This window comes from Vulpes lagopus, chromosome 8 (assembly GCF_018345385.1).
Source record: "Vulpes lagopus strain Blue_001 chromosome 8, ASM1834538v1, whole genome shotgun sequence".
NCBI classification, from domain to species: domain Eukaryota; kingdom Metazoa; phylum Chordata; class Mammalia; order Carnivora; family Canidae; genus Vulpes; species Vulpes lagopus.
Window position 1 is genome coordinate 47,865,442 of NC_054831.1, and position 21,387 is coordinate 47,886,828.

General features: G+C 36.9%; 1 long non-coding RNA gene across 1 annotated transcript in view; it reads left to right on the forward strand.

Moving 5' to 3' along the window:
* The window catches only part of LOC121497149, a 269,382-nt gene that overhangs the window by 82,347 nt on the left and 165,648 nt on the right, over positions 1–21,387 (forward strand). The window contains exon 3 of the long non-coding RNA XR_005989411.1: positions 13,801–13,866. This is a non-coding gene — a long non-coding RNA (uncharacterized LOC121497149). The remainder of the gene's footprint in view (positions 1–13,800; positions 13,867–21,387) is intronic.

Consider the following 21,387-nt stretch of genomic DNA (forward strand, 5'->3'; position numbering starts at 1 on the left):
CAGGGCCTGGAGGCTCCGGGCGGGGCCGCTGATCTGCTCAGCTCGGGGCAGGAGCGTCCTCGCTGTCCTGGGCCCTCCCGGCCTCTGCCTGTCCCCGGGGGGAGGTCGGATCCTGGGCTGTGTCCCGGCGCCCTGTGCTCCGGAGCCTGCACTGTTGGATTCGCTCCCGCCCCGCAGCCCCCTCCGCGGAGCCGCCGCCGGAGCCCCTCCGAGCTGTTCCCGGAGCCGCGCCGCCCCCTCCGCGGAGCCGCCGCCCGAGCCCCTCTGAGCTGCTCCGGGTCCTGCCGTGCGCGCTGCAGCCCTTAGGGAGCTCGGCGCACTCTCCCGGGGCGCAGGTGCCTGTTAGTGTCCCCGGGAGCCCGAGGGCATCCCCGCCCTCCTGGGGATCCTGCTCCAACTCCCTGTGAGGCCTTTCCCCCCCGGGAAGTTTGGTGCAGCTCCTGCTCCTCCGGGACGGGGCTCTCCTGTCCTGGGGACACTCGCCCCGGCCTCAGCCCGGCTCCCCGCAGGGCCCCTCCCCCTTGGAGGCCTTTTGTGTCTTTATTTGTTTTCCCCCGTCTTCCTACCTTGATAGAAGCGTGAACTCTTCTCACTGTAGCGTTCCAGCTGGTCTCTCTTTAAATCTCAGGCCAAATTCGTAGATTTTCAGGATGATTTGAAGGTTATCTAGGTAATCTGGTGCGGACAGGTGACTCGGGGACCCTCCTCTCCCGCTGTCTTGCCCCTCCGCTTCTGGCTGTTTTATGGTTTATCTTTGATTCTGTCTTCTTTTCTTGCTCTCTCCTCTTGTAGTTTGATGCCTTTCTTTAGTGTTATGTTTAGATTCCTTTTTCATTATCTTTTGTATATCCACAGTACATTTTGCTTTGTGGTTACCAAGAGGCTAACATATAACAACTTCTATGTATAACAGTCTATTTTATATTGACAGCAAGTTAAGTTTGAATGCATTCTAAAACTGTATTTTTACTCCTCCGCACACACATTTTATGTTTTTGATGTTGTATTTTACATGTTTTTTTTTTGTGTATCTCTTCACTAACTTGCAGGTTTAATTTTACTACTTTTATCTTAACCATACTACCTTTATAAATGATTATTCTCTCCTATGTATGAATACACTTTCCTGGTCTTTGCATGTCTCATAATTTTTGTTTTTGTTGTTGAAAATTAGACATTTAAAATAATAATGAGGTAGCTCTGGAGCTCACATGCCCCTTTAGTGTTTGTTGTTAATGCTATTCATTATTGTAGTTGTTACTGATGCTCACTCATTTATTTAGTGACTCTCCTGAACAAATTTGTAAAGTCTCTATTCTTTGTCATATGTAGCCACTGAAGTATCTGTTTTGATAGCTTTGTTGTTAGTTACGATTGGACAGAGATGTTTTAAATGCCTTGAATCACTCCATCACCAAACTTTTGTAGTAGGGCTGGGTACAAGTTAGGGCATGCCTTTGGTGTTCCAGTAGTAGTCTACAACTCTGTCTTAGCTTTTCTTTCCATCTTGTGTGGAGACATGAGGTCAGCCTGAGGTGAGAGATTAGATCCTTTTCAGGTATTTCCTTGCGGTGCCTATAATTCAGCTGTTCTCTGTTCTTTTATGTGATGCTCAGTCAGGCAGAGCCATAAGACAGGACACAGGAGAGTCTCAGTTTCAATAAACAAAGTATATTATACCCACAGATTCTATAAACAGGAGGCCTTGGCACACCACACAGGAACATATGAGGAACACCAGGTTGTGTCAGGAGACAGAAGACAGGAGCAAGGGGAAAGTCTGGGCCAGAGCTTTCATAGAGGTTTCCTCAGAAAAGATGAGACAGGTTAGGTTGACCAGTTTGAATAATTCCAGTTGACTTTGGGCTACGGAGATAGTCTCTACCTACTGTTATCTTACCTGGGACTGTTCAGGCAGAGGAATATTAACTCCTGAGCTAGATGGAGGATGTATGGCTCTGGACTGGTTAGTTTGCATATTAAAGGTGTGCTCCTTCTGAATCCTTTGCTGTCTCTAAGAATTGGCTAATCCCAGGAGGGGCAGTCTTTCTCCAGCCAGAAATATTCTTAAGATATCAAAACATCATGATATACATAAAATAAAAACATAAACAGTACATCTGCATATTCATGTGGGCTTCTAAATTTCCAGATAGTTTTGGAGCTTTTCACAGCCCACTATGGATAACACATTCCTCAGCTTTTCCTTTTGCTTACTTTGGTCAGCCTCTATTTTGCCTCAACTGTTATTTCCACCTTATTCAGCTGTGTTGTTAGACAATTGCTAGTGCTTGTTGACAGTAAATGCCCTGGGGAAAGCCTGTTTGTAGCAAACAAGCACTCAATTTTGTCACACAGAGATGAGTCCTGCAAATGAGAGGTTCTAGGGGCTACTAGACAAGTTAAATGACAAGTTTGTGGCAATTGGGATATTTTAGGGGCTCCAAACTTGTACTGCCCTCTCCAATGGCTTCTAAGTTTATAGTTTTTGCATCTACCCTATGTTGTGAGGCTGTTGGTTTTCATGATTATTGTGAAACTAGGGAGAGGAGAATGAGAATAGGGTGTATTAAAATGCCATAAAGCTTGCTGTTCATTCTTCTTTTTCCCTTGAATATTCAGTTTTCTCCCTTGAATAAATTCTCCTAGTATCATTACAAGCTTTCAGTTAATTTCTAGAGTTCTGAAAATGTTGATTTTTAAAACTTTTGATATTCTTATTGCGTTTAGGGAGGAACAGATTTTTTTTGAGATCCTTACTTGGCCATTTTGGAAGTGTTCATCAGATTTTTTTTTTTTTTTTTGTAGTCTGTATGTGTTCTTTTTAGAACTGTTACATCTTTCAGATGATGAAATTGATATAGGGAAAGATGGCTTTTTTTTTTCCAGTTTGCATACTACTGGATCGACCATTTCCAGGGATTACTCTCAAATCTGATAACATACATTAAGTTTGAAATTGTACCTAATCTTGGCAAGTTCACAGAGTAATAGGAATGAGATGATTTATCTCTACTTCAGTGCAATATGCATAGCTTTTCTTCAATTTCTGCTTCTAAAAGTGAAAAATGGCCAGCCTCATAAAGCAGTTCACCCTGATTCTTTAGTGGGAGATGGAACCCCCTTTCAACACCACCATTCCCCCATTTCTCTCCCTACATATTTTACCAAACTTTCAGAGATAATTTAGTTTTCCAACTCAAATGAGGGACTCAAATGATGAATATTTGAAGTACATTAGATAAAAAGGTGGGAAGTACCAAAGAAAGTAAGAGGAGAAAAACACATTGAGATAATTTAGATTTCTGTGATGTCTCTCAAATCATACTTTTTAGATCATTGCTTATTCTATGTTTAAGGCTAATTAAGCCTTTATAAAATCACTCTATCTCCTAATCTAGGGTGTAATTTGTTCTTTCCAAATAGAAGTCTAGTAACAGTTTTGAAAGTGAACCAGTCAAAATTCCAAATTATTGCATTAGCCGAATTTGAATTAAAACTTCTTTAGTGAACCACATCATGGACTTGCCAATGAAAGCAGCAGGAAGTGCCAAGCTGTTTAAGAGGATCTGAGGCATATTTGGACTTGCTTGGCATTGGTATTTGTTTCTAATCACTCCAGGAAGTGGTGTGGTGGAAAATAAATCTGAAGAGTGTGCCAGAAAAGCCAAGGGAGCCTCTGGGAACAATTAAAACACAGGCTAAGCCTTATGGTTCCTGATATACCTTCAGGATACCATGTCCTGCTTCTTTGAGCTATCATTTCACAAAAGAGAAGGCCTGCTTTCTTTTACTCCAGCTTTCATGTTGGTTTGAATCCATAGATTATCTCCTGCAGCATTTAAAATGCTTCATGTGCAATGCCTGCAAAGGAGTGATTATCACTAGGTTATCCTGATCTGTGCAGTGTCAAAGGAAAATTTCTCTAATTTTTATTTTTTTTCTTTTAGAGGTTCCAAGGCTTGGGCTGATGAAGCACATGTACACAATGATTTTAAGGGTGAATAAAGACCATTTACTGATATACTAGTCATGTAGCTGTTGGTCTTCTAAATTGTTCCCTGAAAAGGTGCCTTGAAGATTAAACAAATCCTTTAAAATGGATTTTAGAAGAGCTGTTATGATATCAAGTAAATTATTTTATTTGACTTAGTATGACTGACATCCCCATAGGTTTTTTTTTTTACTTTGGTTTACAAAACTTATTTTTTAAAAGTTCTGATTGTCTTGATATGTATATACTGATAATGGCTACTGTGCAGCAGAAGGAAATGAGTCTGGGTCATGATTGGTTCAAAATATCATTATACCTCTTCTTTCCTATGACTCCTTAAACAAATTACTTAGCCTTCTGAGCCTTAATTTTTCTTCTTATAATGTGGTTAAGTACTAAATTATATTAAATGAAATTGTTTGTGAACCTATTGACTCCTTCCTGACACACAGTGGGCACTTTATAAGTTATTTTGAATTTGAATCTAAGCTCTATTGCTCATCCCTCCTCACCTCCATGGATCATCTAATAGCAGTGATTTCTGAATCACCTTTCTAATCACAGGGTTACTAAATGGCCTTATTTACCACCAATTATTATGTTTAGGAAGCATACTTTTTCCTCTAGCCCTTTAGAAAAGTAAGAAGAGTAGAAATGAGTATATACCCAATACATACTAAGTTTTAGAGTTAGGAAGACAAATGTTTGTTGGTATCTAACTGGTACTGTTGACAAGTGCCTAGATCATGGTAGGTTGTTCCATAAATAGTCTGCTAACTGATTGCCCCAGTGTCAGGCTCCTTGTACATTGCTAATGGTGGAGGGGCTTCATTTCCATAGGCTCCATCTTTCCTTATAGAATGAGTTCCATGAGAGTAAAACTGGTGTTTTATTCTATCCTCTTCCTCGAAGCTCCTAAGGTGATGGATGAGCTTGGAAAGATTGGCGAGTTTGGAAAGAAGAATTTTGCATATGTAGCCCAATTCTTTTTTTTTCTTCCTTCTGGATTTGCCTGCAGAAAGCATGCATTCTGTCATGACCTTCCTTTCCAGACTGCCCCTTTTGGGGAGGTCTCCAGCCTTTAGCACTTCCTGTGCCAAGATGGTAACTATTTAATTTGGGGACCCGGTATTAGGAAATTCATAATTCCTGAACACCCAAACCGCATTTCTCAATTCATTAGTAATAATATTGGTGTTTTGTTTTCTTCCTTCTTTTCATCACTTAATCATTACTGAAGTTGGGAGGGGAAAAGTTGATTTCATTTATTAGCTTTCTAAATTCCAGTATACATTTAACCCCGAATCTGCTGATATGCTAGCCTCTATCTGTTATATAATAGCAGAATCTCAGTCTATCACTCTCAATATATATATTGCTCAGTTATCCCCATATATTTCCAAGCTGGTGCTTCAAAATATCCACATTCTAGATATAGTTGTCACTTGGTAATAGTCTTTGTATTCTTATGTTCTAGCTCAAAAGTATATAGAATTACTGCCTGAGAAGGCTCACTTGCCACTTAACATCATGAGAGCACTATTTTACTCTGAGAAAAATATCTGCAGATGACTTTTCAGGCTATAGCCTTTGAGCTGCCAAAGTATTACAGGGTTTTGGGCAGTAGTGGGAAAAATGGTCTCTTCTTCAATTTTATTCCTAAGCATTTAAAAAATTGAAATCTCGGAGAACCTCTTTTTGAGTCCAGTAATTTACAGACTCTTTTGTACAAAAAAACGTTTAACCATTTTTGGACCCCACCCCACTAATCATTGAGGTTTAAACATAGAACAAAAATTCTATTGGGAGCAAATATAATAGCATCTTTGCCATCCTTCTTCCTTAGTATTAGACTTCAACCACAAACTCCATTCTCCTATTCTACTTACAAAAAAGGAACTCCTATGTATGTAACTTACTGCACGTGAATACCTGGGAAGTGGGTGTGGAATGAGGGTTGATGGATGCTGATCTAGTGATAGGAGCTCCATTTTAGCTAACCACAGATTGTGTAGTTTTTGTTGTTTTCATTATTCCTCCGAATAGTATTGGATGTTTATTACTATTATAGGAGACATGTTGTATTTGCCTTTATCTCTACAATCTGAAGTATATGAACTCTATTTATTTAGAAAAACTGTACTGTTATGAGAATTTATCTCCTGGGAAATGTATGTATATGTTTTGGAAATTGGCTGTTAATAGCTGTAATTAATCAGAAATATTACTGCATGTGATATAAGTGTTTCATATATCTGTACAATCTTTGAAGTTCACAGAGTTTTAAAAAGTAATTTTTTTTTTACACATTTAGGAATCTTCTGACATCTTCAACTGTTCCTTGAAGTCTACTACAATATACTGTAAATAAAGTGATTTCCTACTCTTTTGGGGAGAATATCTTGCTCTGCACATGCCACATACCTGCATTTCATGCTTTCCAGTTCCAGATATAATGGGTAAAGGTCACATACTTTTAAAGTAGATATATAGGGACGCCTGTGTGGCTCAGTGGTTGAGTCATGATCCCAAGGTCCTGAGATCAAGCTCCACTCAGGCTCCCCATAAGGAGCCTGCTTCTCCCTCTGCCTGTATCCCTGCCTCTCTCTCTCTGTGTCTCTCATGAATAAATAAATAAAGTCTTTAAAAAAATAAAGTAGGTACACAGACAACTCTCAATTATTCATAACAATAGAGAGAAATAATAGAGAAGTTGTGGCAAGTGTAGGTTTGGGTATGTTGAATCAATTTGTTCTCTTTATTAAAGCTTATCGAGTGCACAATTTCAAGAAGTGCTACATAGCACTTTTAAAAGTGTTCAAATAAATTAACAAATGTAGATTTAACAATTATATGAATAAATATTTAATACTTTTAGGTATGAAAAGTGTACTTGTCACTATGCAAAATGTATAGCAACACTATTCCTTTTTTTAACTTTTTAAAAAATATTTCATTTATTTATTCATGAGAAACACAGAGAGAGAGAGAGAGGCAGAGACATAGACAGAGGGAGAAGCAGGCTCCAGGCAGGGAGCCGTACACGGGACTCAATCCCAGTTCTCCAGGATCAGGCCCAGGATCAGGAAGGCAGCGCTAAACCGCTAAGCCACCTGGGCTGCCCAGCAACACTATTCCTAAGTAGTATTTCTGCAGTTGAGGGATAAGAAGGTTGAAGAATGATGGCAGAATGTGCTGGGATACATTTGTGCTTTAAGTCAAGTTATGTTTCATTTTTTTTCACTTTGTGGAGCTATGAACCAAGGTCTGTTTTTTTTTTTCCTAGCATAAAAGGGAAAATATTTAGACATATGGGTCAACAAAAGCCATTTATGCTCAAAGTATCTCCTCAACTCCATGATCAAACTATCTCTGGCATTACGAGGTCCTGGAAAAACCCAGAGTGTACTTTTCTGATTAGACCTGGGACAGTGTTCCAGCGGTCCACTGTCATACTTCCCTCAAATGAGGCACATTTTCTGTACAGTATGTTCAGTACTGTTTGGCTGCTGCTTCATTACTAACAACTGTGTCAGTTGCACATGTGAGATGGCTGCAGGGGGCCTGGACCCACGGAATCCTGTCTGAGTGGATTTTTCCACGCGATGTTTGTTTTGGCCTAGTCCACATGATGTCTTGCCAGACCTGCGAACTCCCGTCCGAATTCCCTCATTCCTGGATGGGAAATATTCCTCATGCTGTTGTCAGAGAACCCTGATCTTTCACTGTAAACCTGGTGGTTTGTCTGTTGGCCAGACCAAAGTATCAAGAAGCCATAATTTTCTCTATGAAGGATGTGTCTTCAGTGGATGGTACTTATTCTAGTAAAAGCATTTAGGGTTATGATGTTGGCCAGCTTTATCCACTTAAAAATGAGAAACTCATAAATGTAGCACTGAAAAGCCCTCCATTTAAAATAATGAAGGCAATGTCTGTTCCCGTTTGGCAGCCAAAGTAAAACAAGGTAGGATACAGGATGTTATCTTAGAAACTGAATTTTGTGTTTAAGTCTACAGTCTTAGAAAGTTAGCAGAGTGTTCTTTTATAAAGCAAGCATGGCACATGGGCATATGCAGCTGTGCCAAGGGTGTGGTGATCCTGGCACAGGCATCATGTCTGATCCTTTACTCAGCCCTCTCACACCTGTGAGGATGAATTGGTTTTTATATTTTATTCCTGTGTCAAGATCTCCATTTTTTTTCTTTTTTTCTTTTGGATGTACTATATGTATGGCAAGTGAAGTCCATAAATTAAATCAGTAGATATTTGTTTCCTTTAACTAACATGGTATGGAGCATATAATTTATTATTGTTTAAAGTAAGTACACAGATCATATTATACAACTCTATATATTTTCACAGAGTGAACACACTCATATTACAACTACCCATGTCAAGAAATAAAACAATTTTCAGTACCCCAGGAGCTCCTCTTGTACCTTTCACAGTCATTACCCACCTCACCTCTCCATAAATAATCTCCATCCAGTCTTTTGAACTTTATATAAATGGAATCATATAATATGATGTTTTGGGGGGACCGGTTTTGTTTAAAATTAAGTTTATATGATATATCCATTTAATTGTGAACAACAGTAGTTTTTCATTTTTCATCATAGGCAGTCTTCTGTTGGGAAAAATTATTGATTTATTCTACTCTGAATGGCTATTTGGGTGGCTCCCAAATATTTTACTATTAGTTATAATAGTCAAAACTATTACAACTAATGTTGCAGTGATTATTAATGAACATTTGCATGCATTTCTGTTAGGTAATGAAGTAAAGTAGAATGGTTGGGTCATACGATGTATATTTTGCAGTTATAGAAAAAATTAACTGGTTTTCCAAAGTGGCTGTATCACATTGTGCTCCAATAAGCTCTACGTGAGAACACCAGTTTCTATTGTGCATAAATAAGTCTTACTATTATCAAGATTTCCAAATTTAGCCAGCCATACTTGTGAAGTGGTATCTTGTTGCATTTCTCTAATAACTAATGTGGTTGTGCACTTTTGGTCATTTGTATATGCCCCATCCCCTTTTTAATGATCTTTATCAAGTTTTCTATGGGTTTATCTTTTTCTTATTGATTTATAAGTGTTCTCAGATTATTTGGAATCAAATCCTTTGTTGATTATATGTTCTTCCACTCTTTCTGCTGCCATGATCATGTTTCTTGATGAAGAGATTATTAATTTGTGTGTGTATGTGCTTATGTGTGTGATCCTACTTAAGAAATCTTCCTGTATTCCAAAGTCATGAATATATTATGAAGCTTTCCTCTTTAATCTTTACATCTTTGCTTCTCTGGCTACTTTAAAATTTTCTTTTCATCTTTCTTTTTCAGCAGTTTTACTATTTTTGTTTGTTTTGTTTTGTATTTAGCCTGCTTGGATCTCATGGAGGTTCTTAAATTTGTAGATTGATGCCTATTGTTTTTATAATATTGTTAGGCAACATCATATAAGATTTTGCCTCACTAACTCCTCTCCTTTTAGGTGTTCAATAATTTGTCTAGTATATCTTCCTATACCTTTTATTTTTCATCTTTCCTCTCTTTGTTCTTAAGTTTGGATATCTTAAATTGACCTAACTTCCAGTTCTACTTCTCTTATCTCCTGTTTAATGTTTATAAGTTTCTTAATTTTAATAATTGTCCTTTTCAGTTTAGAATTTATTTATTGGTTTCAGTTTATGGTCAATTTCTCCATTTTCCCATCTACTTTCTGAAGGTGTTAATCACAGTTACTTTTAACATCCTTGTGTGAGAACTCTGAAGTTTGCGCCATCTTGAATGTTTCTTTTTTAAAAGAATTTTTCTTGATTTCTGAACTTTCTCTCTCCTAGCATACTTAATAATTAAAACAATATGTGAGATATTGTATATGAAAAATCATAGAGATAAATTTGTGAAGCTCTACCTGATATTAACTTTCTTTAGAGAGGATTTAATATTAATTTACTCTGCACTTAGAGCAGGAACAGATGACCTTTACCTGACCTTGGATTGAACTGGTCAACACTGAATTTTTATGAAAGCTTTGCCCTTAATCCTAACGTTTGGGCCCCTTCCAAAGTCTCTTTGGAGGTCTATACCTTTTATCCGGGGCCGTCTGATTTGTGGGCCCCTAAACTCCAATTTTTATCCCCCTGCTCTCATAAGACTATTCAAAACTCAATTTGGCATTTGGCCATTATCTCTGCTTTGCCTCGTAGCCTCTTTATCTTGTCCTTCTTGTAGCCTAATAAATATCTTGAAAGGAAAAGTACTACAATATACCTCCCCTCTCTCCAGGATCTTGGATACTCAAATTATTCTATTTTCAAACAGATGGGGAAACTTTTTTTTCCAACTTTCCTAGTCATTTCAGATTAATCCTGTGGAAATTTTGCTCTGCAGCAAGCCACTCCACCAACACTAGGAACAGGAAATCCTGCAGGATTTTTCTATGAGGGGAGTACACTAGGTTTATTGTTGTATTCCCAGTGCCTTCTACAGTTCCTGATACATGAATGTACTCAGAAATTTTTTCAATGAATAAAAATATACAAGAGAAGTAGAAACAAGCCCATATTAAGGTGACATTTTTGGCTTAATGAAATAGCTAAAACTTAGTCAAGGGTCTTTAATGCTTAGTTTAATTACAATATATTTCATAGCATCTTTCTTTACAACTTGAATTCTCTTTTATCTTTTTCCCCCACTGTAAAACATTTGGAACCCATTCTACAATTTATCTCTCAGTCTTATATTGTCTTAATAGTATGTTTGATGTTATAAGCTGGCAAATATGTCTGTGATATTAGCATTAGGTAGGCTCTCTAAGACAGGCTCTGTTACACTTTTGCTACATTCTTCAGTATATCTCAAGTGGTGCTAAACACACTGATGTGATAATTCTTTAAAATGTAAGACAGTCAAAATTAAAGTGTTACTTTTTTTAAGATTATTTATTTATTTATTCATGATAGTCACAGAGAGAGGAAAGAGAGGCAGAGATACAGGCAGAGGGAGAAGCAGGCTCCATGCTGGGAGCCTGGCTCGGGACTCAATCCCCAGGATTGCGCCCCGGGCCAAAGGCAGGTGCCATGGATCCCCTAAAGTGTTACTTTCTGAAGATGTTAATCACAGTTACTTTTACCATCCTTGTGTGAGAACTCTGAAGTTTGCATCATCTTCTATACTTCAGGGATTCATAAAATGTGTATCGTAGCATGTATTTTTTAAATCAAAACTTTGGATGTGTACATTTAATAGATTTTGTATAGATTTTAATGCATAGATTTTTTGGGGTAGGCTGCATGTGGACCACTATACTTATGAGTAAGTGTCCCAATGCTCTATCAGTGTCATTCACAGTTGCCACCCTGGCCTGATTAAAGGAGGACAGAATCCTTATTGTTAAAAGTAAGGAGATTTGTTTACTATGTATTTAATATGTGATGGATACCATGGCAACTATTTTGCATAAAAATTCTCCCATTTAATCTTCATGATAACCCAGTTCAGATACTATTGTTATCCCAATTTTTAGGTAAGGAAACTGAGGGAGACAAAGGTTAAATCACTTTCCCAAGGTTATAGCACTAACAAGTGAAAGAGTGCTTGGATAGTGCTTGTGATTGTATGAGCCCCTAACAAAGGATTTTCCACTATACTACTTTCCATTAAAAATTCTCCAATCCCTTGTCTTGGTAATGAAGGGGAAGCAGAGAAAGAGGTATGATTCAGTTTATTGTCTCATTGTCCTCAGCACAGCAATACTGAGAGGAGGGGAAGGAATGCTTATTTTTAAGGTTATCTTTCATCTTAGGCATACATAATTATCTGTAGGAAATACGTTTTACAATGAAGATTTGGTTCAACAATTTGTTTCTTTCAAATCCTGAGTTTTTTGTTTCTTCGTTTTTCACTGGAAAATTTAGTTATACTCAGGAAATTTATAACACAACATTAAAAGTGCCAAAGAAGTATCCTAAAAGCATCAAATGGGAAAGGGTCTCAGAGTGGCTCAGTCAGGTAAGCTTCAAGGTTGAACTCAACTTGATTTCAACTCAAGTCATGATCTCAAGGTTCTGAGATGTAGCCTGGTGTTGGACTCTGAACCCCTGGGCTCTGTGCTCCTTGGGGAGTCTGCTGGAGATTCTTTCCCCTTGCTCCTCCCCACACCACCTCTCTCTCAAATAAATATGTGTATAGAAAAAAGAATCAAATGGGATAAAAATGTTGCTTTGCAGTGACAGACTAAAACATTAGACTTCCTTTTAGTTAAGAAGAATAAAAGTGGGATGGATGTCTTTAAAGATTTTTTAAACTAAAAATAACAATAAGTGAAAGAGTAATATTGGTAATATTTGAAATGTCTAGAGAAGGGAAAAATCATGGGTTTTCATTAGGAAGAATGGAGACCAGTTAGCCAGGTGGAAGTGATAGAGAAGTCTGTTTTCACAGAAATTTAAAATAGGAAAACTGAAGATTGCAATGGGTTCTGTTTTTATTAGATTGATTATAACAGTGGTGAGAAGGAGTGAGGGAGCATCTCTGTTTCAGAATTATGGAGATAAATAATGTCCTGAGGATAACTGGGAACTTAAAAACAGATACAGGTATTACACATCTAATTTGGATGTTGCAACTAGAAACATGTTTTTTTTGTGTGGGTTGCAAACAGGGTGATGTATACTTTCATACTACTGCTGGTTGTAAAACATAAGCATTTCAGGAGCATGGATTCTAAGAGACTTTTTAATTGGTCTGTTTACAGTGGGATAGCATTAGAATTCAAATTAATCAAGTGGTGGTTGATAGCAGGTTAGGATAGTGAGGATGAACAGGAAACCATACTGAGGAGTTATATTTTTAAGTTTTCTTTATTCTGTATATGAATATTGGTGTAAATTTTGCAAATGTAAAAAGGAAGTTCTGGAATTAGCCAGTATTTAGGTTTTCTTACAGAGTTTATAATCACCTTGATCTCATTCCTTTAGTTCATCAGAAAAGGAGATAAGGACATTCCTGAGTTGTTAATGGAAGCTTAGATTATATATTAGTGATCACAAAATTTGATATGTCAGGGATGTGAATTTATATTTATTTCTATAGGCTAAGTAACCTGGCCAAGATGTGTAAACATCCAGTATTGCTTTTCTTCTTGGATATGTATGCAGCACTTTTTTCTCTTTTCTTCTACCTTCTTCCTGTTAACAAGCATCAACCTTCAATGACTTTACATCCTTTATTCACATAATCAATTAATTTAGCCCAATAGATAGTGTTGGTACCTTTGTGATGACAAGAGTGATAATACATTAAACCTCAGATTCTTTACATTTGAGGTAATTTTAGAAGTGTAGTTATTAAATCTCTCAACCTAAGGTATGTTTTACCACAACTTCATAGCTAGGCATACTATTCTCTTTGAAAACTTCCACATCATTCAATTTTCTCAGAGCTCTTGTATTTTGAACTATATTCCATTAATTTAAATAAGATCCATCTACTTATTACCATTACCTGTTATGTAACTTCTCTTTTGGAACTCTTCCAAAAATTTTAACTCTTCCAAAAATTTTAACTCTCTCTAAATTTTAACTCTTTGTCGTAGGAAATCACTATAAGTTTTTAATTCAGCTCATGTGAGTCTAGGTTAATTTCATTCTTCTAAAATGATTACTTCATTTGACACAGTTATGGTAGGGTTCAATGGTGGATATAAAAATAAAAGTAATTTTTAAAAGTTAGAAAATGATTTTTCACACAAAAAAACTCAAGACATCTTCTAGCTTATTGTTTTTCTATTCTCAGGGTCACCTCCTGGTCCACAATGGCTTCTTCCCCTGTTGGCTAACATGTTCATATTCTAGACAGCAGGTAAGAGAGAAGGCCAAAGGAGAAAAGAAATCATGAGCCAGGTACCTTTTCAAAAAAGTTTTCAAAAGTCGCCTCAATAAACTTGTGCTTATATCTTATTGACTTGAAGAACCAGGTCACTTGGTCAAATCTACTTGTAAAGGAGTCTATTTTGGGTGCTCAAATACCCAGTTAAAAATAAGATATTTTGTAGGAGAACAGAATAATTTTTGGAGGACAATTAGTATTCTCAAGAATATAGAATTTCTAGGATCTTTTATAGGTAAATTGAGTTTTCAGTCGCCTTAGTGTCCTCCTAACAAACAGTAATCTGGGCTGCATGGAAAAGAAATGGAAGTGGAAATGAGTGGAAATGTTATATGCTTTGGTTTTCAACACAAATAGTAGGTAACTGTTTTAGAATCAACATCTTCACCATGAATTATAGGTATAGGTAGGTAAAAAGTTGCCCTCTTCCTACTCTGGTCTCCCTATTTTGTGAAGTGCAAGAAGTTCAGGATGCTTTCATGTCACTTAACAAATTTTCAAATATTTTCTGAAAAATTTTAAGTTGATTCTTCTAAGCTACATGAAGGAATATGTCTTTTTCTTCCTACTTGGTTAATGTAAGGTGAATATGTGATCAAAATCATCTTTCTGATTACCTGCTATATTATAGTCACTATGTTAAGTGCTTGACACACATTGTATCTTTTAATACCCTCAACAATCCTGGAAGGTATGTATTTTTGTATTCACGTTAGAGCTGTGCATACTGATCCTTAGAGATTTAAGAAACTTATCCCAAATCTCAAAAGTCATGTCAGGGTTGAGATTAAAATTCAACTCAAAATCTGTACTTTTAATCACTGCTGTATTGACTTTAATCTTCTACCCTCTCCTAAGATAAATTAACATTGGTTAAAAAGAGATAGTTTTCCATTAGAGATAAATATGTATTTTTGCTCAAAATATTACACTGCTGTCTGTATATACACATATACACATACATATACACACAACCCCCATATGGGTTATGGCAATATAAAACATTTTTTTCTTGAGCATCTGAATTATTGTCAAAACTGTCTTTTGGGTATGTTTATAAGGCGAGGTTTGTAAGTTTTATAGATGAAAAGTTTTAGATCTTCAGTTATTACCCAAGGATTCTGGGGCTTTGTGAAAATACACAGTACAGAAAATTTCTGCAAGTCCAGCAGAAATCAACTTTATGGGGATAGGTTGGGTAGAAAAATTAATGGAGAGTATAAAGCCACTGCAGAGTCCTTGGATTACTGGTGGATTTGAAAATGAACAGGTATTTGTAAGAACAGTAATTTGACTGCTTATTATACTTTGCTCTCTTTTCTGATTATATTACATGATGTAACCCAATGATTCAGAAATTGGATCTGTATGGGGAAATGTGGATGACCACAATTCCCTACTAGTCAGTGCTTCTACAATGAGGTATTCCAACATTCCAGGAATCATTTTGGAAATCAACCAGAACTCAAGATTTGTTAGGGAAGTTTGCTAAAATGCTTACAGATAGAGCACACAGTGCTGATCTGATGTCTGCCCCAGAGATTTCTGCACCTGACCTCCAAATAACCTTCTGCATTGAAGTTCTTTGTCTTATACAGTCATGTTGGCTGTCCTTACTTCAAAGATGCACTGTATCTCCATGATGTCAGTGTTTGTTCTCAGGGACATGCCTATGTTAAATTCTACTGTGTATGTCTCTAAGAAGTGGTCTTCATCCATGTTGTTGGTATTAGGTCTGCCTATATATATAAAGCAAAACTGATCTAGCTGGTGGGATTTACTCATGAATGATGGATAGTACTGATATGTACACTCTTTATATTCTTACAGTACTTGGTAGCTTTTAAGATTTTATTTTCATTAGATATAGCAGCTTTTGATTTAGATATAAATTAGTTTTCTTTTAGTGTGTTTGTTGGACTGTTAGGACCAAAATCATCCAATGTGCTCATTAAAAAGGTAGGATCTTAGGCACTGTTCAGAATGACTGAGAATAAGGCTCAGGATCTGTATTTTAAAGAAGTTTCCCAGGTGATATGATGCACGTTAAAGTTTGTAAACTGCTACCTTGGAGGAATAAGTACCTGTGACAAGATGTTTAACATAAGGTGCTTAGAACTGACATCCTTCCTTCTTATTTTGTAGGAATTCCTTCCTTTCTCTTTGTCTTCATTTTTTTTTGTCCCCAAATGTAAATAAAATGTTTAAAAATCCATAGGGACTTTCAAGATCTATTCTAAAGCTATCTTTTGACATTCAAAACATATTAGATCTGGGGCTGATCATATATAATGAGATGTTTAAATGATTTGAAACTTAGGACATTACAGGTTTCTCCTTTCTGTGGGATCTAACCTTTTAGCCTTCATTGGCACCACCATTTCCCTCCTCTCAGAAAGATATTAAAAAAGTAAATGTCATGTCTGCGGGTTACATGGTGGCTTTCACACTTGTCCAGTTACAGAGTACATGGCAAGCATAAGGTTCTAAAAATCTTTACTACATGATGCCTGGGTGATTCAGCAGTTGAGTGTCTGCCTTTGGTTCAGGGCTTGATCCTGGGTCCAGGGATTGAATCCCACATCAGGCTCCCTGCAAGGAGCCTACTTCTCCTTCTATGTCTCTGCCTCTCTCTGTGTGCCTCTCATGAATAAATAAAATTTTTAAAAAATATTTAAAAAATAAAAATTCTTATTATTAAAAATATAATAAGTTCAAAATAGTTATATATTATATATGTATATGTGTATATATATAATTATATAGTAGTTTATGTGATCTCTTTGGTGAATATGATCTCTTTGGTGAATAACTCAGTTTTTAGATTACAATATTTTGATGGTAGAATGCTGCCTTTATATTCTTGAGGTTTGAGATTCAAAGGAGAGAAACAGGAGAAAATACATTAGTTGTCAGTAAGTTTCTATGATCCATCAGCATTATCCATGAAAGAAGAAAGCATTCAGGATGGTATTCATACCTTTTTGCAATGCTCAGTGACGACATTGGCATGTTGATATCTAAATTTAGCTGTAACAAAAATAATTGTGGTTATGTTGCCTGAATGTGACATAATATGGTAGCTGTTTCTGTGAGACAGTTGCCATTAATACTGGCCTAGACAATCCTTTTGTCACATGTCCCAGGCTGTGATCCTCAGCTCAGTGTGAGTGTATGATCCAAGCTGATAAAATCACAATGAGTCTCAAGAGTTCTTGGGGACCTATTAGAGAAGTGGCTCTCTTTTTCTGCCATAAAGATAAGAAGCTCATGGTTGTTAAGCTACATTGTCTCCATAAGGTGAGAGCCAGTTTGGATAATGCAGCCTACCCGGAGAAGGGGAGCCAAAAGATAAAGACAAAGAAACTAGTTTTGTGGGACATTTAAATTCATGCATCAAAAATCACTTGAAGGCAAATGTATGCCCAAGGTTTTCAGTTGTATGAGCTAATACATTCACTTTTTTTGTTTGTTTAAGTCAGAGTCTGTGTGTGTGTGTGTGTTTTCCCACTGCAACTGAAAGAGTCCTAACTGATTTACCCTCTAACAGTGCTTATTACACTTCATTATTATTGCTTATGTTAAAATGTGACTTCCTTGCTACACTGTTACCTCCATGAGGGCAGGGCAATGTCCCTCTTGTCTGTTGTGTCCCAGTGCCTACCACAATTCTAGCACAGGGTAAGCATATGATAAACATTTTAAAATGTGAATATACAATATATTATGCTTCTTGATAAGGCTAATATTGCAACATTTTTGTGTTATAACAATTTGTTCTGCTATATTCTGTTTTTATTTTATTTTTTTATTTATTTATGATAGTCATACAGAGAGAGAGAGAAAGAGAGGCAGAGACACAGGCAGAGGGAGAAGCAGGCTCCATGCACCGGGAGCCCGACGTGGGATTCGATCCCGGGTCTCCAGGATCATGCCCTGGGCCAAAGGCAGGCGCCAAACTGCTGCACCACCCAGGGAACCCCGCTATATTCTTTAAAGGAAAAAAAACAGCCCTATATACCACATCCAATTTCTCTATCTTCTGTACTGATGATCATGATACATCTTGCCACCCACATTGTTTTCTTCTCTACCTTACTATAAGCATTAAAATGAATCAGAGCAACTCTTTTGCCTATCGATTTTTAACTAGTTACTTCCTGATTTTTTAAAAAAAGATTTTATTTATTTGTCAGAAAGAGAGAGAGAGCAGGGAGAGTGGTAAGCAGAGCAGGCAGGGAGAGAAACAGGCTCCCTGCTGAGCAGGGAGCCCTATGTGGAACTCAATCCCAGAACCCCGGAGCATGACCTGAGCCAAAGGCAGACGCTTAGCCAACTGAGCCATCCCCAGGCATCTTGATTTTTTAACCAGTTACTCCCTGCTTTTGTAGCCATTCCTTTGTCTGTGTTCATATGACATTTTATTTATATTTCTTTTTTTAAGATTTTATTTATTTATTCATGAGACACACACACACACACACACACAGAGAGAGAGAGAGAGAGAGAGAGAGAGAGAGGCAGAGACACAGGCAGAGGGAGAAGCAGGCTCCATGCAGGGAGTCTGACGTGGGACTTCATCCTGGGTCTCTAGGATCACACCCTGGGCCGAAGGTGGCATTAAACCGCTGAGCCACCCAGGCTGCCCTTTATTTATATTTCAATTGCAGCACATTTCATGGTGTATTATAATTAATAATTCATGCTTTGCTTCTCTTTGTTTCTAAAATTATGTATTCTTTGAAAATAGCAACTAAATTTTTCTTTACCTTTATATTGCATTTTACATTTGTGTTTTTAAAATGCACTTTTCTTTAGTTTCTGTTTCTACTCTCTTTAGTGTTTTATGCCATTAAAAACTGAACTGAATAGCCCTGGAATTTTTGTATTCCCATTTGAAGGTTGTCATCTATGTGGTTAACTCATCAATTAGCATATTGCACATTTACTTCAAAAGGAAGTCTAAGAATGGCCAAATTACTGTGGATGGAGGCTTGAAAAAATTAGATTTTAACAGCTACCATTCACAAGCCTCAGTTTTGCAATTACTTGGAAATTATAGCCCATATGAAAATGGAAACACAAAATCCAAGAACTAAACTAAAAGCAGAGACTTTTGAGAATGTTCAAAGTAAGGAAAGAATCCTTGTGTTAAAGATATTTTGGACTACCTAGGCTTTCAAAAATACTTCATCAATAGTGATGTTCTAGTGGTAGTGACTATCTCATTGCCTATTGAATGGTTATTCTCCAGCCTTTCTTTCTTGACACATTTGTTTAGGGAATGCGCAGGTAATGCATTCCAAAGGTATGTGCTTAGGAAGGTAGTTTCCTTTTCCGCAGTGGAGAGGACATGTTTTGAACAAGTTATGGGGATGTCATTCTTTCCTGTCAATGACTGTTCTAATGATGAGCATGTAATCCATCTCAGACTAATGAGATGTAAGGGGAATTCCACCTGAGGATTTTACGAAAAGTTTTCTAATAGAAATAGAGAGAGAGAGGAGAGAAAGAAGAGAGAGAACTCACCAACCTTTTGCAATATGTCATAGATTCCAAGATGAATATTAAATATTAAGGAAAAAGAGAAATAGGGAAATAGTAAAATAGAGGCTATCAAAAAGGAATTTTTATAAATTGGGAACTCTTCAATGGTGGCAATTGGCTATAGCTCTAAGATAGCTAGTCCTAGGAAATAATAGACTATTGCTCTACATGTTATTGGAAAGTCCTCACCCTGAAATGTAAACAGTCTAAGAGAATTTATGAGCTTCAGCATAATATTATTGAAAGAAGAAAGATGTAGTAATATTAACTATAAACAGATGGGATATGATTTTTTTTAATTCCAGATAAAGGGGATAGAAAATATGTTATTATATGTTCAGTATTACACAAGGAGAAAATAACCTGAGCCACTGAAATGAACATCCTGGTTGGTTTAGCACTTACATTCCCTAGAGAGAGACAGGTAGAAGCAAAGGATTACTATAGCTTGATAAAATATATATTCATTTCAGTTTGCCCTGACTTGATTATCATTAAGCAGAAATCTGATTATTTATTAGATTTCCCAAGTACCTTCATTCTAGAATGGTGAATTTTTTATTATCTGACTGATACAGGTGGTAGTCCATGGATATTGACTGATCGTAAAACAGTAGGCCTTCTGGTTGATATACCTACTTCCTATTGATTAGGTTAACACAAATCCTGTTCCTTAGAGTCTATGTTAGAGCTATAAATTGATGCTCTGGTATATTTCATTGCTTCATTCAGTCATTATTTACTGATCTCAGAGCTTCAGGACAAGCAGTGAGGAAGGACCCAAGTGCTTGGCTGCTAGCTTTCAGAAGGATTTGAAGCAACTCTAGTTGCCTTTAAGAACAATTTAAATTCTAAGCCTAAAATTGAGAGGGAGATACGGAGACTTCCAATATATTTGCTCCCATGCAAAGCCTTTCCCATTATTATCACCCACTAGAATGGTACATTTTTTACCAAGGATGAAACCACACTGATACTTTGTAATAACCCAAAGTCCGTAGTTGACACTATGGTTCATTCTTAGTGTTATACATTATTTGGGCTTGGACAAATGTATAATGACATGTATCAATCATAAATATTATACAGAGTATAGTCACTGCCCTAAACATCCTCTGTGCTCCAATTCATCTTTCCCCTCCCACCCTTGGCAACCACTGGTCTATTTTTCCATAGTTTTGCTTTTTCCAGAATGTCATATTCTTGGAATCATACAACGTGTGGCCATTTCACATTGGCTTCCTTCACTTGTAATATGTATTGAAGGTTCCCCCATGTGTTTCCATAGCTTGATAGCTTATTTCTTTTTAGAGCTTAATTATACTCTGTTGTCTAGTACTATAGTACTATTGTCTAAGTATTATAGTTTAGCCATTCACCTACTGAAGGATATCTTGGTCGCTTCCAAGATAAAGCTGCTATAAACATCCTTGTGCACATTGTGGTGACATAAGTTTTCAACTCCTCTGAGTAAATACCAAGCACTGTGATTGCTGGATCACATAATTAGTTTGTATGTATGTTTAAAGTTTGGTATGTTTAGTTTTGTAAGAAACTGTCCAACTGTCCTCTGAAGTGGCTGGACCACATTTTATTCCTACCAGCTATGAATAAGAGTTCCTCCTGTTCCACACTGTACCAGCATTTGGTGTAGTCAATGTTTTGGCTTTTTGCCATTGTAATAGGGGTGTAGTCATGAATGAATATTATGTCCATTTTCATTTTCCTGACAACATGTGATGTGGAATATCTTCTCATAGGCTTGTTTCTTTCTGTGTGTCTTCTTCTGGTGAGATATCTGTGAAGGTATTTGGCCAATTTTTAAATCAAATTGTTTCTTTATGGTGAATTTTCAGTTATTTATGTACATTGGATAATAGTCTCTTATCAGATATATTTTTGAAAATATATTTTCCTGTAGTCTGTGACTTGTCTTCCTTCTCATTA